We start from the raw sequence: 20,360 nt of genomic DNA, 5'->3' as shown, positions 1-20,360 counted from the left end.
CCTTACTTAAGGTTAGCCCCTCCCACTATATACTAAAAACTTTCTTTCAGCTTCTCCCATTAGGGGTCGCCACAGCGGACCATCTGCATGTTTGATTTGGCACATTTTTACGCTGGATGCCCTTCCTAACGCAACCCTCCCCATTTCTCCGGGCTTGGAAGCGGCACTAAGAGTGGCTGGGGTTGTTTCCCTGACCGGGGATTGAACCCAGGCCGCAGCGGTGAGAGCGCCGCATTCTAAACACTAGACCACCAGGGGACCTACTAAACCACTGAAATGTGGGGAGGTGCAAAGTTATGATGAAGTACATGTGAACTAATCTGTGAAGGCAAAAGATGAACATTATTCTGATTAGAAATCGACAATTATCGATTTTCTGAGACAAAAGGAGCTCCAGTGGTTAAGAGATAAAAGATGTTTATAGGTCATGGTTTTATTCCTGTTTGTGATAGTTCAGTGTACTACTATCACTGTTGCTATAAACTCTCACCAGCCAAAGCTGTGAATAATTTCCTCCATTTCCCTTTCTCTCTCTCTACCTCTCTCTCTATCTCTCTCTCTCTCTCGCTCTCTCTCTCGCTCATTCAGAATGCTGCAATTGGGCTTCTAATTGTACCTGCTTAATCAAAGGTCATTATCTGTGTAATCCCTTGTATTATCGACTGCTAGAATGCATGAGCTTTTGAATGCAGAGGCAGGTTTGTTTTTAAAGAAGGCCATGATGATGCTCAGGCTTTTTGATGTATTATTGATGTATTATCCTCTCAGCTGACATTATAGATTAAGCAGCTTTCAAAGGGATGTTAGAAATGTTAGATCTCCCAATCGATTTAACTCCTCTGTTGCACCGGGCTGTTCAGTCAGAACGCCCAGGAATGGTAATCAAAAATCGGACAATATACACTCTGTCTTTCAAGACAAACACTGGAGAACAGACGATTCGAAGTCCAGACTGCTGATACGCGCTTATGTCAGAGAGACCGGAAGCACAAATGATCTTGCTTTTAAGCAAAGTCTTTTCAAGGGGAATCGGAGAGGCATCATCAAAATCACCTTGACAACAAACTTCGCAGCTCAAGACTAGCCCACCACACCACTTTAGCACTTGTATGAGGATGCTTTGTAAGATTCTCTGCTAAATGTGTGACGACCTGGTAAAGCCTTCCCAAGGCCAAATTTCCAACAATATACTGATCTGAATATCTACAGGTTTTCTACTTGAAATGTGTTTCCCTTTTACACATCTTTCAAGTATTGTTCTAGGCTTTTAAAATCAATTTGCCACCAAAACTGAACGGAAAAAATCTGAATATTTCATCCAATCAAGAGATAAATCTGAAATAGATATGCCTGTTACATCTCGATGCCATACCTCTGGATGGAGTTCTCTTAAATTTGAGACTACTCTGTGCAGCTTGGGATGGTTTAATATCTACAGCCTAAATATGCATATAGCCACTGAGGAACTTAAGAACTTTGAGAATGGATTTGGAATACTACAAAGGCTCAGGACCACTAAGCATATACAATAACAACTGTATATGATTCCAAAAGATAAACAATTATAAGGAACAAAGATATAGGCAATAACATTAAACAATTTTATACAACCTTATAACCACTTTATTGTGTACAGCTGCTTTAAGACAATGTCCAATGTAAAAAGCACTAGACAAACAAAAAATGAAATAAAATGAAATAAATTGTATAATATGATCCATTTTTAGAAAAGCAACTTTTTCTTCTTCTTTCGCTTAAATCCCATTAAAGTCGCCACAGAGAATCATCCGTCTCCATACCCCCCTGTCCTCTATATCTGCCTCTTTCAAACCAACTACCTGCATGTCTTCCCTCACCACATCCATAAACCTCCTCCTTGGTCTTCCTCTTTTCCTCCTTCCTGGTGGCTCCATCCTCAGCATTCGTCTACCAATATACCCCATGCCCCTCGTCTGCACATGTCTAAACCATCTCAATCACTCCTCCCTCACCTTGTCTCCAAAACTTCCTACATGCTCTGTCCCTCTAATAAACTCATTTCTAATCCTGTCCATCCTCGTCACTCCCAACGAAAACCTCAACATCTTCAGCTCTGCTACCTCCAGCTCCACCTCCTGTCTTTTACACAATGTCACTGTCTCTAAACCGTACAACATCGCAGGTCTCACCACAGTCCTATAAACTTTCCCTTTCACTCTTGCAGATACTCTTCTATCACAAATCACTCCTGCTATCACTCTTCTCCACCAACTCCACCACTCCATTACTTTGCACTGTTGACCCCAGGTACCTGAACTCCTCCACCTTCTCCACCTCTTCTCCCTGCAACCGCATCACTCCACTGCCCTCCCTCTCATTCACACACATGTACTCAGTCTTACTCCTACTGACTTTCATTCCCCTTCTCTCCAGCGTGTACCTCCACCTCTCCAGGCTCTCCTCAACCTGCTCCCTACTCTCACCACAAATCACAATATCATCCGCAAACTTTATAGTCCACGGAGACTGCTGTCTGACCTCGTCCATCAGCAACATTATTTTTTTGGAGGGTTAAGGGCCTGCTCAAGGGACCAGCAAGGGCCAATTTGGCAATGCTGGGATTTAAGCTCATAACCTTACAGTCAAATGTCCAACACCTTAACCACTGTGCTACCACTTCCCTTTGCTCAACTGATCAGTTAGTGAGTGAAATTACCTCACTCATTTGTGATATAAAAAATAAAGGTCTTCAAAATCGATCTAATCCAGTGAACAGTTTGAGGCTTTGTGCACTGCTATCTGTACTCATTGTGTAAACTCTTTCCTGCTTTGACGACTATGCAGGAGCATTACGGAAAAATGTTGACAAACACTATCTGATTACAAATCGAGCTGATAAAACAACTCGATCAAATATTGAGTGCAAGCAACTGACTGGTTTTACCATCACACTTGTTACTGGCTCCTTACACACTCTTGTGTTAATGATCCTTGCAGGCTGAGGCCAATGTCCACACTTATACATGTTCGTTTGTGAACACATATTTTCCTCTCTCTTTTGGCCTTCTGTCCACACGGAGACAGCGTTTTGACCAATACTCTCCAAAAGGAGATTTTTAAAAGTTGATGCATTTTTAGTCATGTGGCTCAGCCTTTTATTGACATTGCTGCAACGTTTTAAAGAGCCCGAAAGTAAATAAATGCCTGGGGAAATGAATAATTAATAAATAAATGCAGATCAAAGCGTCTTACGTTTTACTAATAGACAGTACAGAGATGTAAGCATTTTCAGACGGGAAACGATTGAAAATAATAGTGTGGACGCAGAGCAGAGCATTATTATAAGTCCATTTTCAGTTTATCCAGATTAGTGTGGATGAACCGAAGCCTCGGACACCAATCTACGGTTAGAAAATTCTATCATGTCTTCCTGAGTTTTCTCAAAGTACATAATAATGGCAAAAGAAAACCAATTCATAACCATTTCTTTAAAAAAAATGTATTAGCAAGAACAATATGATCAGGATGGAAGTGATGTAAGACCAAACCAAACATGTCACTGCTAATGCTAATGGCAACGAAACTTGCTTTACGAAGATAGGACACATAAAACAAATATCTAAAAGCAACCAAAACTCTTCTATTGTGTGTTATTGTTGTTGATGTCATTGTTTTGTGTACACAGACTAAAGCGGTACACTTTGGATGGCAAATCATGTTCTGAAAGCCAGAAGCACAACTCCCACATCTGATTACATAAAGTTTCAGCTCCTAAACTGGTAAAAAAAAAAAAAAAACACACAGGTCTTTTCAGAGAGAGAGAAGGAGAGGGAAAAAGGAGGATGTCGAGAGAATGATAAGGAAAGAGAAACAAAGGGAGATGTCCCAACAAGCAGAAGAAGGAGTGGAAGAACATGGAATTTGATGTTTAAAACTGCACCCTGTTCATTGCAGTTTGATGTATTTGAGGTTTTGATCCATTTCATAAAGGAAGAACATCAGTGGATGAAACCACTGGTTTCAATAGGGTTTGCGGCTAAGTGAGGTATCCTAGATCCATGGTATAAAGTGGGAAACCTGGGGTCCATGTAGCCAGGGGTAAATGGTGGAAGGTCCAGAAGAATACATTTATATGGCTCCAATAAATAAGCACAATGTATGCATTTAAAAAGGGCAATTATCATAATAAGGGCATCAGAAAACATGCTAGTACACACCGACATTTACGTCTCAGGCGATAACTGGGAAGCCTGAAGGTCAAAGGACACATCTGGGCTCCCTTTTATTTCAATATGTTCACCAAATCAACCTGAATAAAGCTAAATTGATTGAATTCTGAGTGTCATTATGCTGGGGAAAGCTTGAGGCATCAGGCCGGGAATCGAATGCACTATAAAATGATCTCAGTAATTGGAAACCGCCATCATTTTCTTATTAAGTGAAACAAAATAAAATTGACTTCCTCCCCCACCCCAAATTTGAGCGGAATAAAATGGTAATTTAATTTAATAAAGCTGTGATGAAACCAAACAAATGGTAGGCACTGAAATGAACAAGCTCGCACCTGCTCCCTGATTAACTCGCACAACTGAGCATGAACCTCGACACCTCACACGCTTAGGCAGAGGAAACGGTGTCGAGAAAAAAGCCTGATCATTATTATTTTATATATTTAGATGTACATCACCAAAACATAAAACTAATTATCAAGGAAGCATAGCTATTAAAGAAAACCAAGAATGCAACTCTCCATGTTCAACTCTCTCATCTTTCTACTCCTACACTTATATATATATATATATATATATATATATATATATATATATATATATATATATATATATATATATATATATATATATATATATATATATATATATATATATATATAAATAAAAGTTGGGATCCATAGTGTAGAAGTAACTTCAGAGATCTAGAAAAAATAAATAAGTTATAAAAAGGTTTGATGCATGCCTACCTCAATTTTCTGTTCCTATACATTTATATAACAAATATCTCTTGATCTCTTGATAGTCTTTGTATAGCTGGGATGTATAGTGTAGAAAGAATTTCTGGTATAATAATTCAATTTAATTCATTTAATTTTTACTGTATAGCGCTTTTAACAATAAACATTGTCTCAAAGCAGCTTTACACAGATTATGTGGTAATAAAGAATGAATAAGATGTTCTTTATAAGTGTAAGTTTGTCCCTGATGAGCGAACCGGTGTCGACTGTGGTGAAGGAAAAACTCCCTGAGATGGCATAAGGAAGAAACCTCGAGAGGAACCAGACTCAAGAGGAAAACCATCCTCATTTGGGTTGCACCGAATGTCCATTTCTTACAGATAAACGATGTTGCGGGGTGCAGTGATGATGATCAGAAGCAAACTGTAGTCCTGAGTCAGTGTAGCAGACTGTTGACATTAAACCAAACAGTCCAAATCCATCCTCAAAGCTAACTGAAGTATAAAAAGGCAAGATAATTATAAAAATGTTGAGGGACAAAAAAAAATAATTTGTGCACTTCACCTCACCTCAACAGCCTGAAGATTCATAAAGTTACTGAGCAACTCAAGAGCTATGAGGATGGATTTGGACTGTAATGTCAGCAGTCTTCTACAATGGCTCAGGACCACACATTGCATGAACAGTTCTGCATTTGAGTGCTTATCACTGAACAGTTCACCTTAACAATTATAAACTATAATGAAGGGACGTTAGTTGTCACCTAGATGAAGATGGGTTTTCTTTTGAGTCTGGTTCCTCTCAAGGTTTCTTTCTCACAACATCTCATGGAGTTTTTCCTTGCCACAGTCGCCACTGGCTCTGTGATGAATTGTAAGTTTATCATTATGAACTTGTGAGCACTAAACATATACACTCTTTTATACAAGACCTCTTTATCTGTGTAAAGCTGCTTTGAGACAATGTCCATTGTTGAAAGTGCTCTACAAATCATTCAATCCCTGTTTGCTTTTTATCAGAAACCGTCTTGGGAAAACAGAGTTTTGTGTTTTAGACAGTTACTGCGTCTACTGTCTACTTTCTCATGTTGTCTTTCGTTTTTTGAACTAAATGTTGCACATGTGCACTTTGTGTTGTTAGACTTCTGTGTAGTTCTGTGTTCCTTTTGTTCATTTATGTTGTCTGATGTGGCACCTTGGTCTTGGGGAAACTTACATTTCACTGTGTACTGCATCATATATGGTTGGAATTACAAAGCCTACTTGATACCATCTCAGAACAACATTGGTACATTCACATCTCTTTGTCTGTCTGTCTGTGAGTGAAAATAAAGAACCTTTACTCTGTATTGCATGCCCGAATCTGAATACACATTAGAGATATGGATATTTTATTCTCTGCATAAGGCATTTACACATACACTACTTAGCACTGCATTCCTTACCTAATAGTCTATAAAATATACAATTTCATCCACAGGCCCTTACGGAGACAAATTCTTGCCCCACTCTTGTTTCTCTAACACACCTGTTTCATCTCTCAACTGATCGCTAATTATCCAATGAATCATGTAAAGATGCAAAACATGAAACTGCACAGTGCAGTGGCCCTGCAGCTCTCCATCTGAGTCACGCTGAGCCGAGTGGATCTGTTTACAGCGCCGTAACGAGAACCATGAAAGGCTTTTATGGGCTCCGTCGGAGCTACAGACGTATTAATTATTGCCTTTATTTCAATTATCAGTGTCAGGAAAGCTCTCGTTAGGGCATGGAGACCGTGTGAGAGAGCAGCGAGCAAAACATAAAGGTGCTGACTGATCATTTAGAACAGCCATGTGCAGAAACATGTATAAACAGAAAAGCACACCAAACGTGAACACAGGCTGGGGAATGCAAGCTTATGGGTGCACACACACACACACACACACACACACACACACACACACACGCACACACACGCACACGCACACAGTTTGTGTTTACATAAGGCCTCTTTGCTCTGCCAATATCTCACACTGGCAGTAGCATAAAAGCTAGAAGGTGAGTCAAGAACCAAGAGGCAACTTCAAAGGAATGATTAAGAGCGAAGGAAAAAGGCCCTGCTGCCAATGACCAGAAGGAGCCAAATACCTCTGACATCCATGGTCAGCATAAAACGCAACTACCCCCGCACACTCCCACACAAACACACACACACACTATCTTTCAGTAGACAGTAAAGGCTCTATGATGTCCTTAGTGACCATAGGAAGGTCTAGTGCTGTCTGCATTTTACTGATCATTAAACGGACACCTGGATGTAGCAGAGACGATGTGTCATCTGTTTCGTCTCCAAATTCTGACTACCGCAGTGCCAAATGCTTCAGGTTTCAGGATTTTCTTAGATGAATTGTATGAATAGCACGTTACACATTTTGGAGCTTCTCCTTACAAAAAAGGGAAAAATCAAAAACATTTCATGTATATGGATTTATTGAATGAGTGTCTTACTCATGCACTGATTTACTCACCTCACATACATACTGTTTTACTCCCCAATTCTTTTATACTTTCACTGCTTCACTCACTTGCCAATTAACTCACACACTTTATATATAAACAGATACACTGACTCACTGATCTGTTGAATAAATCACTCAGCAGTGTATTTCCTCCCTCCCTCCACAATCAGTGGTGAACAATAGCGAAGTAAATGTATTTCTTTACTATACTTGAGTAGTTTTTTCATCTGTACTTTATTAAAGTATTTCCATTTAGTGAGACTTTTACTTTAACTTCACTACATTTCAATGTAAAATATCCATCTTTATCTCCTGACTTCTGAATCTTGACACACACGTGGACTTATTTGCACAATTATTTTAGTAGTTGAAAAGAAGGTACTGGGCTCATGCTAATTGAAAAAGATATCAGTGTTTGAGTCATTAATATCGTTCTATTAATAGATCAGTGTGCTCTCAGTTTCACATGAACTGAGTTGATTGAGTAAAGAGTCTTGTGATAAAAATGATAATAGGAACATTATATCCCTAATAAATTATAGTACTTTGGATACTTAAGTACATTTGAAGGCAAATACTTTTGTACAAGTGAAAGTTTAAAAGGGAGCATTTTTACTGGAGTCATATTTAAGTGGATCTCTACTTTAACTCAACTACATGGTTTGTTTACTTTGTCCACCACTGTCCATGATGCACTCGCCCACTTCTCAATCACCGGACTCATGGATTTACACACACTTTCACTAGCTCACTAACTAGATTTAACCACACACTTATTACTGATTTACTTATTTACTCTCCCACTGATTCACCATCTCAATGATTGTTGCTTACCCAGTCACTGATTTACTTACACTCCTTTACTAATATCTTGATTTGCTGATCCACAAATATGACACATCCCATCCTCTCACTCACTCACTCAAGTCAAGTTTATTTCTATAGCGCTTTTCACAACAGACATTGTCTCAAAGCAGCTTTACAGAAATCAGCAGTGAAGGTGAACGGTGTGTATTTATCTCTGATGAGCAGCCTGTGGTGACTGTGGCATGGAAAAACTCCCTTAGATGTTATGAGGAAGAAACCTTGAGAGACTCAAAAGGGGAACCCATCCTCATTTGGGTGACATCAAGAGTTTGATCATAAATCTTTAAACAATACAGAACACTGGAGTGTGTGATTATAAGTAATGTTCTTTCTACAGTTTTATACAGTCTTTATGGTTATAAAACTAGGAGCTACTGAGCAACTCATAAAATAGCTCAACATTTGTGATCATCACAGATCCAACACCAGCTTCTCCATGCCAGAGCCTTTAAACACTCCAGGAGGTCCAATGCCAATGTCAGTCTGTAATTAATATTCCTAAATGGTCACTTGCTGGTCTAGTGTCTTGCTTGCTCAATTAATTACTTGTTCACTGTTTAACTGCTGTATAAACCAAAGTGATTATCATTTAGAGAAATCACAAAGTGCTGCTAAGCACGAACCACTGCTCTTGATCTGAAATTCAGTATAACAAGTATTTTAACCAGTGATGTTTTGTCAGGATCACAGACTTACATTTTAATATAGTTTTGTCCATGAATATGTATTCAATTATTCCCAATAGTCTATTTTCTTCATTTCCTAGCTTTTCCCTCTGGTGTGCTGCTGCAAGGAGCAGCACCACTGAGTATAATTTTATGTTGGTGTTTCTTTCCAGTCAGATTTTAGCCATCACATTATGTGTTGCTGGGGTCAAATTAATCTGACGTAAAGCCTCCACAGTCGGCACCTGCAGACATTTTTTTTTTTTTTTAGCATAAACGCTAGGTTGCTTGAAGCTGTTGCAGATTGTGAGTTGTTTACTCCAAAGCCCCCAGGCAGTTACTCAATAACGTCTGCCTTTCCACATTGTTTCTTTGGATAGTCAGAAAAAGCACTAGCTTGCAAACTGCATATGTAACAAACCATATTAGCTCAAATATATTTGTGTTTTCATGGTCCCCTGGTGGTCTAGTGGTTAAGATGCAGCGCTCTCACCGCTGTGACCTGGGTTCGATCCCCGGTCAGGGAACCATCCCCAGCCACTCTCAGTGCCGGTCCCAAGCCCGGATAAATTAGGGAGAGTTGCGTTAGGAAGGGCATCCAGCGTAAAACATGTGCCAAATCAAACGTGCGGAGGATCCGCTGTGGCGACCCCTAACGGGAGAAGCCGAAAGAAAGAAAGATATTTGTGTTTTCATAGCTGTTTTTTTCATTTTGCAATGGCTGACAGAGAAATGTATTCGGTCGCACACTTAAAAAGACTTTTACAAGACGGATATTTCAAGAAAAGCTGGACATTTTGAGGAAAGATCGTTTGTATTTTCTTTCATGTAGAATTTGCACACTTTTTGCCCTAATTTTAAATCCGCAGGAAAACCACAACCAGCATAAAAAAGGCAGGGAAAACCCGGGGTCAATTATGAGGTTAATATTGATGCTTCCACTAGAGGAGATGTATGTGGGCAGTGCAGCTGTGGCTACAGTGAAAGGAGACTTGTTGAATAGTTTGTTTTCATTGGGTTTCTTGCTTTACTAATGGCTTTTACTCATACTGTGATTTTCTATAATATTGGTGGTTTCTATAGCCGTAGTGTTATAATGATAGTTTTAAAAGGTGAACTTATTCAGGTAAGACATCATTGAGAGCCTAGGTGTGAAATGCATGGCCCACTATTTTAGTTTAACAGCCAATATATGGTGTCCAGCAAGTATATGGTTGGGATAAAAAAGAAAAATGACGAGCAAAAAATATATTAGAAAACTATACAAAAATGTCAAATGTCACATAGAATTTCTAGTGAAAAGTGTCAGGTATTTGTATCTGCATAGATACAGTTCAACACAGACTTCTTTAAAATGACCAACACAGATTCCAGAAACAATTGAATCTACCCAAGTGTGAAACCTACACCCAGTGGGATTCAGTTGCACTACGCTACACAAAACAGAGGAAAAGCACCAGGAGACCCGATGAACAAACCTCCAGCATCCTGCACTGCCTAGAGGAGACAGAGATAAGTAAACCTTAAACGGCTTTGCTTTATCTGCTAATAGATTTGTAAACAGGGACATAATAGTTTTACCGCTGCAGCACTGCAGGATGGAACCAGCAAAGCCCCGTTGTTTAGAGCAACAGCAAAATTCTATTTGTGCCGCACATTTCTGATCTGATCTCCTTATTGCACGCTAAGCCCCAAAATGCATGCAATCAGATGACATTCGTGTCTGATCAGACTTTCAGCTCCTACTTAAACACCCAATTATGGCCATTTAAAATCTCAATTTGTAAAGGACAATCCGACGATTTGTTTTGGAAAATGTGGCCTGCTGACAAAATGGATCATCTTTTGGAAATAATTTCACCTTGAAATTTAACAGGTAAATTTAACGATTTAATGGCTTGTAGAACACATTTAGTAGCAAGAATGTGAAGTACTGGTGTTCTATATGACTTTTAGTCACTCAGATCATTTCATTGACGTTTGTGGGCATTTGTTTATGCACAGCTCTATTAAGGTCGTGCCACTGCATTTCAGTCAGGTCGAGGTCTGGATTTGGGCTGGACCATTAGAACACTGATTCTGTTCTTTTTTCAAGCCATTCTGTTGTAATTTTGTTCATGTCCTTGGGATTATTTTCCAGCATGACCCAGTTTCGGTCATGCTTAAGTGGTCAGACAGATGGTGTCATATTTGACTCTAGAATACTTTACTGTACAGGGAAGTTCATAGCATCTCAGTGACTGCAAGTTGTCTAGATCCTGTGGCTTCACAACAAGCCCAAAAATGATCACCCAATCCATTACAATGCTTGACATGAACAAAACCAAGAAAAAAAAAAAAATGTAATTAATTAAGGTCGGATCATGATGTGCTTGGCCTGTGGGTACAATTCTGAAGCAGAATGATGCAAAATGCAAATTCTTCCTTCTTGCCTTCTGTTTAATAAGGACATCTGAAGAATGGTACACACACACACACACACACACACACACACACACACACACACACACACACACACACACACACACAAACACACACACAAAAGCAAACACTGCTAATATGTTACACACTGACAAGACTCACACTTCTTGTTGTTATGGTAACATCGACACTAAATGCCCTCTCATGCATAACATAGCATGCAGTAAATTGAGATTTGCGGTAAATTGTTGATTTTGGGGTCTATGTAAAGTGATAGTGAAAAGATTTACACATCTCATTTATATCAATGTTATTTTCCATTCATTTCTCCCATTTATTCAAGTCTTTCAGTACATTTTTTGATGACTGAAATTATTTCATTTCGTGGCATCCACGAAACGTATAAAAAATTATGGATGCCAAAGAAGGTCTAAACCATCAGGAGCCCAATTCAGAATAAAGAGAAAAAAAACGAGAGGAAACTAGAAAACGCTAAAGGTGTGTATGCAGCTTTATTATTCATCTCATTACAAGGATAGTATAGGCTAATGCATTTAAAAAACAGGCTAATAGCTATCAGTGGTGAGCCGTGCATTTGGTACCTGGGCCTTCAGTGGGCACTTACCCGACTTAATCTACCTCTTAATACCCCCACTATCACATCACATTTATAGAAACCATCAATACAATACAAAAACACAATATAACACGTGGCATTACAGAGAGAGAAGCATTTTACATATGTAAGGTGAAAACCATTTAACTAAAGCAAGTAACCCAGTTAAGACTCCAAACTTCTACACTACAACCGCAACTGCATCTGCATCCGCACCTACATCATCTGGAGCAGTTCAGGATCAATATTTGTCTAATAACATGACAAAAACATTTAAATAAAATACAACCCAATTACCAGAGATGCAGACTCATAATGTGCACCTCAGAAGCTGTAATCCAGTGGTACCGCTTGTATTCACTGGTCTGGAAGTGGAAAATAAACCCTGTCCCGGGCTGAGACACACTAGCTTGCTTTAGGGTTGGCGACCTCCTCACCATGTCTAGCTTTTCTAGATAATGGATTTTTAAGTATGTCCGAGACCAAATCAATTTCTCTTTCCCCGTATTCATAAAAAAGTCTAACTCAGATGTATTCACGTGTGCAGAGCGCTACACATATGTTTTGCCACTCGAACTTGGCTGTAACTGTGAAATCTGATTGGTTAAAAAAACAGCTATTTATTAAAAGAGACTATGGTAAAAAGACCAGCAGTACTGACTTTGAAGGCCCTGGGCAGATTAGAATGACATGGCAGCACATAGAGGCTGAAATATGATTGGACAAAAAATATAACATCCACATACACGTACTGGAAGCAGTGCAGCCAAGAGAAACACTACGAAATAATGAACTGTTGGAAATAAATATGATTAGGTTATGCTATGTTGCCCTCTATGCTATTACACATAGAGTAAATATGGATTTTTTTGTTTAACTAGCTTACATAACATTATAATATATAGTATGTATTAAATCTTAATTGCAACAAAACAATTACAACCTAACTAGTCTAGTTGGATTGAAGTTAAACTAGCCATTATTTATTTGGTTAACTTTAATAATTTAAATTAACCCAATTAATAATGGCTAGTTTAACTACAATGGGCACCATTCAAGCTAAAGCTTCCACTGCTTATGTCATATGTGTTTGAACTCTGATGTCATGCATTGCCTTCTTCAGATCAAGTGCAATAAAGGCAACCAAGAGTGGGATGACAAAACTTATGTACTCAGAGATCATGTGGGGGTTAAAAACATGTGCAAATAGATTTATGAATCTGTCTGGGTTGTAAATAAACAATTATAATGACATGTGTTAACGTTGCCCTTCAAAGCTTCTTTTGTGATTTTAACGGTACGGTGAACATAAGAAATAAAGCGCGATGTCAGGAAATGAAGGCCATACTGTATGATGTTTTTTGCTTCGGTAAATCTAAGCTGAGATAAAAACAAAGAGAGATAGAAGAGAGAGAGAGAGAGAGAGAGAGAGAGAGAGAGAGAGAGAGAGAGAGAGAGAGAGAGAGAGAGAGTGTCAGTAGAGTGTGTGAGTGAGGTAAAAGAAATATAAAGTAGTAACGGATTGCTCGAGGGAGACTGATAGAAGGAAAGAGGGATGAGAGACAGATAATGGATTGCGTTTTGGGGAATTAATTACACCTCTACTGCCCCAAGATGTCATTATCGAGACTCGTAACGTCAATAAGTTCTAGCTGGGAAGAAAGACAGAAAGACAGACAGACACAGTCCCATGCCCCCCAAAGCGTGCCCAGAGTTGTAAGGCATATCCCGGCATATGACAGCACTGCTGTATCCAGGCTGCACTTTACACAGGCCATGTGTAAAAAGGATCAGCTTCTCGGTGGTGCATTATTCAGTGCCAGCATGGTACCCGGCCTCGCCCATGACAGCAAGCTTGAATCCATGAATGATTGAATGCTATTAAACAGATTCAATATTACAAGCAGTGCATCAGGACCAGGGCTTTCAGCAAGGCCTGTTGGATGATGTAAAAAGGCCCGCAAGGAATATTGTAAACAAGCGTCACAATTTTAAAGGTTCCGTCAAAACAGCAGCGCGACGTCAATTTAGCATTGAGGTGCAAGATTCAGATCGGATTGAACATCTTGGTGTGGCAATATTTAGATACACTTTGTTTCGTGTACCATCTCATTTAAACCATTTTTTTCTGAATAGCTTTTGAGCAGATTTTTATATAATAATCATATATTTATCATCATCTTATTTTGGGCTGCTCGCAATAGGGGTCACCACAGCGAATAATCTGTCTCCATACCACACTGTCCTCTAAACCTGCCTCTTTTATACCTGCACGTCTTCCCTCACAACATCCATAAACCTTTTTCTTGGCCTTTCTCTTCTGCTCCTGCCTGGCAGCTCAATCCTCAACATTCTCCTACCGATATACCCCATGTCCCTCCTCTGCACATGACCAAACCATCTCAATCTCGCCTCCAGGATCTAATTTCACCAAGTCAAATTCAGGGTCGAATTTCACAAAGGAAAATGTAAGACATTTTAAGATCTTTTTAAAACCATTAAGAATGAGTAGAAAGTCGGTTGGACCAGATGAGAAGAGTGGAAAGTCAGTTGGACCAGATGACATACTGGTAAAAGCATTAAGATGTTTAAGAGAGATGGAAGTGGAGTTTTTAATCAGGTTGTTCAAAAAGATTTTGGAAGGTGAGAGGATGCCTGAGGAATGGAGAAGGAGTGTGCTGCTACCGATCTTTAAGAATAAGGGAGATGTGCAGACCTGCAGTAACTACAGGGAAATTAAGTTGATCAGTCACACCATGAAGTTATGGGAAAGAGTAGTGGAAGCCAGGCTGAGAGAAGAGGTGACCATCTGTCTGCAACAGTATTATTTCATGCCAAGGAAGAGCACCACAGACGCATTATTTTCTTTAAGAATGTTGGTAAGGAAGTATATTGGAAATATATATTGGACTGCATCAAGGATCGGCTCTGAGCCCTTTCCTGTTTGTGGTAGTGATGGACAGGTAGACAGACGAGGTCAGACAGGAGATTTCGTAAACTATGATGTTTGCAGATTATATTGTTATTTGTGGTGAGAGTAGAAAGTTGGTTGAGAAGAGCCTAAAGAGGTGGAGGTACTTGCTGGAGAGAAGGAGAATGAAAGTCAGGAGTAAGACAGAGTACATGTGTGTGAATGAGAGAGAGGGCGGTGGAGTGGTGCTTGGTTGCAAGGAGAAGGGTTTATTAGATGGACAGCACATGTAGGATGTTTTGGAGACAAGGTGAGGGAGGCGAGATTAAGATGGTTTGGACATGTGCAGAGGAGGAACATGAGGCATATCATTAGGAGAATGCTGATAATGGAGCCACCAGGAAGGAAAAAAGAGGAAGGCCAAGGAGGTGGTTTATGAATGTGGTAAAGGAAGACATGCAGGTAGTCAGGTTGAAAAAGACAGATGTCGAGGACAGGGGGGTATAGGGAGCACGTAGCAGCAGTGGTGCTGAGAGAACAGTTTAGTGAGGAGAAATCAATCTACATATAAAATATTCTTCAAACTTGGTAACTTTCTAATCTATAAAAGTATAGCACATCTACTACTACTAACACACACACACATACATATATATATATATATATATATATATATATATATATATATATATATATATATATCACACATACACAGTGTTGTGCTCGTTACTAAAAAATAGTAACTAGTTACAGTTACTCGTTACTTCATTTAAAAAGTAACTCAGTTACTTTGTTGATTACTTACACCAAAAAGTAATGCGTTACTGTTAAAAGTAACTTTTTAGTTACTTTTTAAAAGAACGTTCTTTAATGTTCCAATTAATGCCCTTTTGTGTGTTATGGTCTATACAAACACAAAACTGACTTAAGCACAGAGTAATTTTTAAATACTATTTTATTTAAGTCAGACCTGCACAAACTGAATATATCACAAGGATTTCTGAAATAAATAACAAAACAAGCTGAATAATATATTCACAATCAAAAACTAAAGTGGCTTCTGCTGTTGTGTTGAGCTCTAAAAAATGTTCCTTTCACAGCTGAAGTATGAAAACTATCAACAATGTAGAACAGAACACCGGGTTAGCTTCTAGCTTCTAGCATGGAATTCCTGGAGGAGCTTTAACAGATTGGAGTTGCTGTTTATTGCAGTAGATACGAGCTTCGAACCAGAAAGACACAGCTTACATTTGACTTAAACGTTTTTGTCTTTATACTCAACTAAAGTGAAATAATGAGCATATTTCCACTTTGAGAAACTCGTCTTGGTAACGCACCATACTATGGTAAACTATGGTAACGCACCATACGGTAACGGTAACGGAGTTACTTGATCTTTAAAAGCAACGCATTTCAGTAATAGTTACTGTAAAAGGTAACGCGTTACCGGTAACGCATTAGTAGTAACGCATTAGTGCCCAACACTGTGTGTATGTGTATATATATATAACTTTATATACAGATCTTCAGATACAGATCAATACAGATCTTCTCTAGATCAGTCATCGTAGGTACATGTCCACTTTATTTGTATGATACAGCTGCAAATAAGTATTTGAACACCTGAGAAAGTCAATGTTAATATTTGGTACAGTAGCCTTTGTTTGCAATTACAGAGGTCAAACGTTTCCTGTAGTTTTTCACCAGGTTTGCACACACTGCAGGAGGGATTTTGGCCCACTCCTCAATACAGATCTTCTCTAGATCAGTCAGGTTTCTGGCCTGTCGCTGAGAAACACGGAGTTTGAGCTCCCTCCAAAGATTCTCTATTGGGTTTAGGTCTGGAGACTGGCTAGGCCACACCAGAACCTTGATATGCTTCTTACAGAGCCACTCCTTGGTTATCCTGGCTGTGTGCTTCGGGTCATTGTCATGTTGGAAGACCCAGCCTCGACCCATCTTCAATGCTCTAACTGAGGGAAGGAGGTTGTTTCCCAAAATCTCGCAACATGGTCCCGGTCATCCTCTAGTTAATACAGTGCAGTCGCCCTGTCCCATGTGCAGAAAAACACCCCCAAAGCATGATGCTACCACCCCCATGCTTCACAGTAGGGATGGTGTTCTTGGGATGGTACTCATCATTCTTCTTCCTCCAAACACGTTTAGTGGAATTATGACCCAAAAGTTTTATTTTGGTCTCATCTGACCACATGACTTTCTCTCATGACTCCTCTGGATCATCCAAATGGTCATTGGCAAACTTAAGATGTGCCTGGACATGTGCTGGTTTAAGCAGGGGAACCTTCCGTTCCATGCACGATTTCAATCCATGACATCTTAGTGTATTACCAACAGTAACCTTGGAAACGGTGGTCCCAGCTCTTTTGAGGTCATTGACCAGCTCCTCCCGTGTAGTTCTGGGCTGATTTCTCACCTTCCTTAGGATCATTGAGACCCCACGAGTTGAGATCTTGCATGGAGGCCCAGTCCAAGGGAGAGTGACAGTCATGTTTAGCTTCTTCAATTTTCTAATGATTGCTCCAACAGTGGACCTTTTTTCACCAAGCTGCTTGGCAATTTCCCCGTAGCCCTTTCCAGCCTTGTGGAGGTGTACAATTTTGTCTCTAGTGTCTTGGCTACAGCTCTTTGGTCTTGGCCATGTTAGTAGTTGGATTCTTACTGATTGTATGGGGTGGACAGGTGTCTTTATGCAGCTAACAACCTCAAACAGGTGCATCTAATTTAGGATAATAAATGTATTGGAGGTGGACATTTTAAAGGCAGACTAACAGGTCTTTGAGGGTCAGAATTCTAGCTGATAGACAGGTGTTCAAATACTTATTTGCAGCTGTATCATACAAATAAATAGTTTAAAAATCATATATTGTGATCTCTGAATTTTTTTTTTTAGATTATGTCTCTCACAGTGGACATGCACCTACGATGAATTTCAGACCCCTCCATGATTTCTAAGTGGGAGAACTTGCGAAGTAGCAGGGTGTTCATATACTTATTTTCCTCACTGTATATATATATATATATATATATATATATATATATATATATATATATATATATATATATATATATATATATATATATATATATATATATAGCTTCCCGTGCAGGAGGGACCGTAAGGGACGGTGCTGTGAGGATTGGGCAGCAATCGAAGGCGGGGGCCTGCTTAGAGGTAGCTGATATGATGGAGAGGAGAAAGGTAGATATGCTGTGTGTTCAGGAGACCAAGTGGAAAGGGAGTAAGGCCAGGAACATTGGAGGTGGGTTTAAACTGTTTTATTATGGTGTGGATGGGAAGAGAAATGGTGTAGGGGTGGGTCTAAAGTAAGAGTACAGTAAGAGTCTAGTGAAGGTGAAGAGAGTTTCTGATAGGGTGATGATCGTGAAGGTGGAAGTTGAAGGGATGATGATAAATGTAATCAGTGCCTATGCTCCACAAGTTGGCTGTGAGATGGAGGAGAAGGAAAGATTCTGAAGTGAATTAGATGAAGTGGTAGATGGTGTACCTAGGAAAGAACGATTGGTGATTGGGGCAGACTTTAATGGGCATGTAGGTGAAGGGAACAGAGGTGATGAGGAGGTGATGGGTAGGTATGGTTTTAAGGAGAGGAATGTGGAAGGGCAGATATTGGTAGATTTTGCTAAAAGGATGGAAATGGCAGTGGTGAACACTTATTTTAAGAAGGAGGATCATAGGGTGACGTATAAGAGTGGGGGAAGGTGCACACAGGTGGACTATGTGCTATGCAGGAGATGCAACCTAAAGGAGATTGGAGACTGTAAGGTGTTGGTGGGGGACAGTGTAGCTAGACAGCATCGGATGGTGGTCTGTAGGATGGTTTTGGAGGCGAAGAAGAAGAGGAGGAAAGTAAGGATTGAAAGAAGAATAAGATGGTGGAAACTGAAGTAGGAAGAGTGTAGTGTGAGGTTCAGGGAAGAGGTCAGACAGGGGCTTGGTTGTGGTGAAGAGGTGCCGGATGATTGGGCAACTACTGCAGGAGTGATGAGGGAGGCAGCTAGAAAAGTACATGGTGTGACATCTGGAAAAAGAAAGCAAGACAAGGAGACCTGGTGGTGGAATGAGGAAGTGCAGGAGAGCATTAGGGGAAAGAGGTTGGCAAAACAAAAGTGGGATCGACAGAGTGATGAGAAAAGTAGGCAGGAGTACAAGGAGATGCGGCAGCAGGTAAAAAGGGATGTGGCGAAAGCCAAGGAAAAGGCATATGAGGAGCTGTATAAGAGGTTGGACACTAAGGAAGGAGAAAAGGATTTATACCGATTGGCCAGGCAGAGGGACCGAGCTGGGAAGGATGTACTGCAAGTTAGAGCAATAAAGGATGGAGAGGGAAATGTGTTGACTAGTGAGGAGTGTGTGTTGAGAAGATGGAGGGAGTATTTTGAGCAGCTGATGAATGAGGAAAATCAGAGAGAGAGAAGGTTGGAGGATGTGGAGTTGGTGAAGCAGGATGTAGATAGGATTAGTAAGGAGGAAGTGAGAGCAGCGATTAAGAGGATGAAGAGTTGAAAGTCGGTTGGACCAGATGACATACCGGTAGAAGCGTGGAGATGTTTAGGAGAGATGGCAGTGAAGTTTTTAACCAGATTGTTTAACAGGATTCTGGAAGGGGAGAGGATGCCTGAGGAATGGAGAAGGAGTGTGCTGGTACCGATCTTTAAGCATAAGGGAGATGTGCAGACCTGCAGTAACTACAGGGGAATTAAGTTGATCAGTCACACCATGAAGTTATGGGAAAGAGTAGTGGAAGCCAGGATGAGAGAAGAGGTGACCATCTGTGAGCAACAGTATGGTTTCATGCCGAGGAAGAGCACCACAGATGCCTTATTTGCTTTGAGGATGTTGATGGAGAAGCATAGAGAAGGACAGAAGGAATTGCATTGTGTATTTGTGGATTTAGAGAAAGCGTATGACAGGGTGCCGAGAGAGGAGTTGTGGTATTGTATAAGGAAGTCAGGTGTGTCAGAGAAGTATGTGAGGGTGGTGCAGGACATGTATGAGGACAGTGTGACAGCAGTGAAGTGTGCAGTAGTAACGACAGACTGGTTCAGGGTGAAGGTTGGACTGCATCAAGGATCGGCCCTGAGCCCTTTCCTGTTTGCAGTGGTGATGGACAGGTTGACGGACGAGGTCAGACAGGAGTCTCCCTGGACTATGATGTTTGCAGATGATATTGTGATTTGTGAGAGTAGAGAGCAGGTTGAGAAGAGCCTGGTGAGGTGGAGATATGCGCTGGAGAGAAGGGGAATGAAAGTCAGTAGGAGTAAGACAGAGTACATGTGTGTGAATGAGAGGGAGGGCAGTGGAGTGGTGCGGTTGCAGGGAGAAGAGGTGGAGAAGGTGGAGGAGTTCAGGTACCTGGGGTCAACAGTGCAAAGTAATGGAGAGTGTGTTA

The 20,360-nt window shown here is 40.2% G+C and overlaps 1 protein-coding gene across 10 annotated transcripts in view; it reads right to left on the bottom strand.

Annotated features, from left to right (window-relative positions):
• The window catches only part of rgs7b (regulator of G protein signaling 7b), a gene marked incomplete at its 3' end in the record, with an annotated part of 180,621 nt that overhangs the window by 128,908 nt on the left and 31,353 nt on the right, over positions 1 to 20,360 (bottom strand). The window lies entirely within an intron of this gene.

The sequence above is a fragment of the Silurus aristotelis genome (assembly GCF_946808225.1).
Source record: "Silurus aristotelis genome assembly, chromosome: 12".
Classification (NCBI taxonomy): Eukaryota; Metazoa; Chordata; class Actinopteri; order Siluriformes; family Siluridae; genus Silurus; species Silurus aristotelis.
This window is presented reverse-complemented; position numbering and strand designations above follow the sequence as displayed.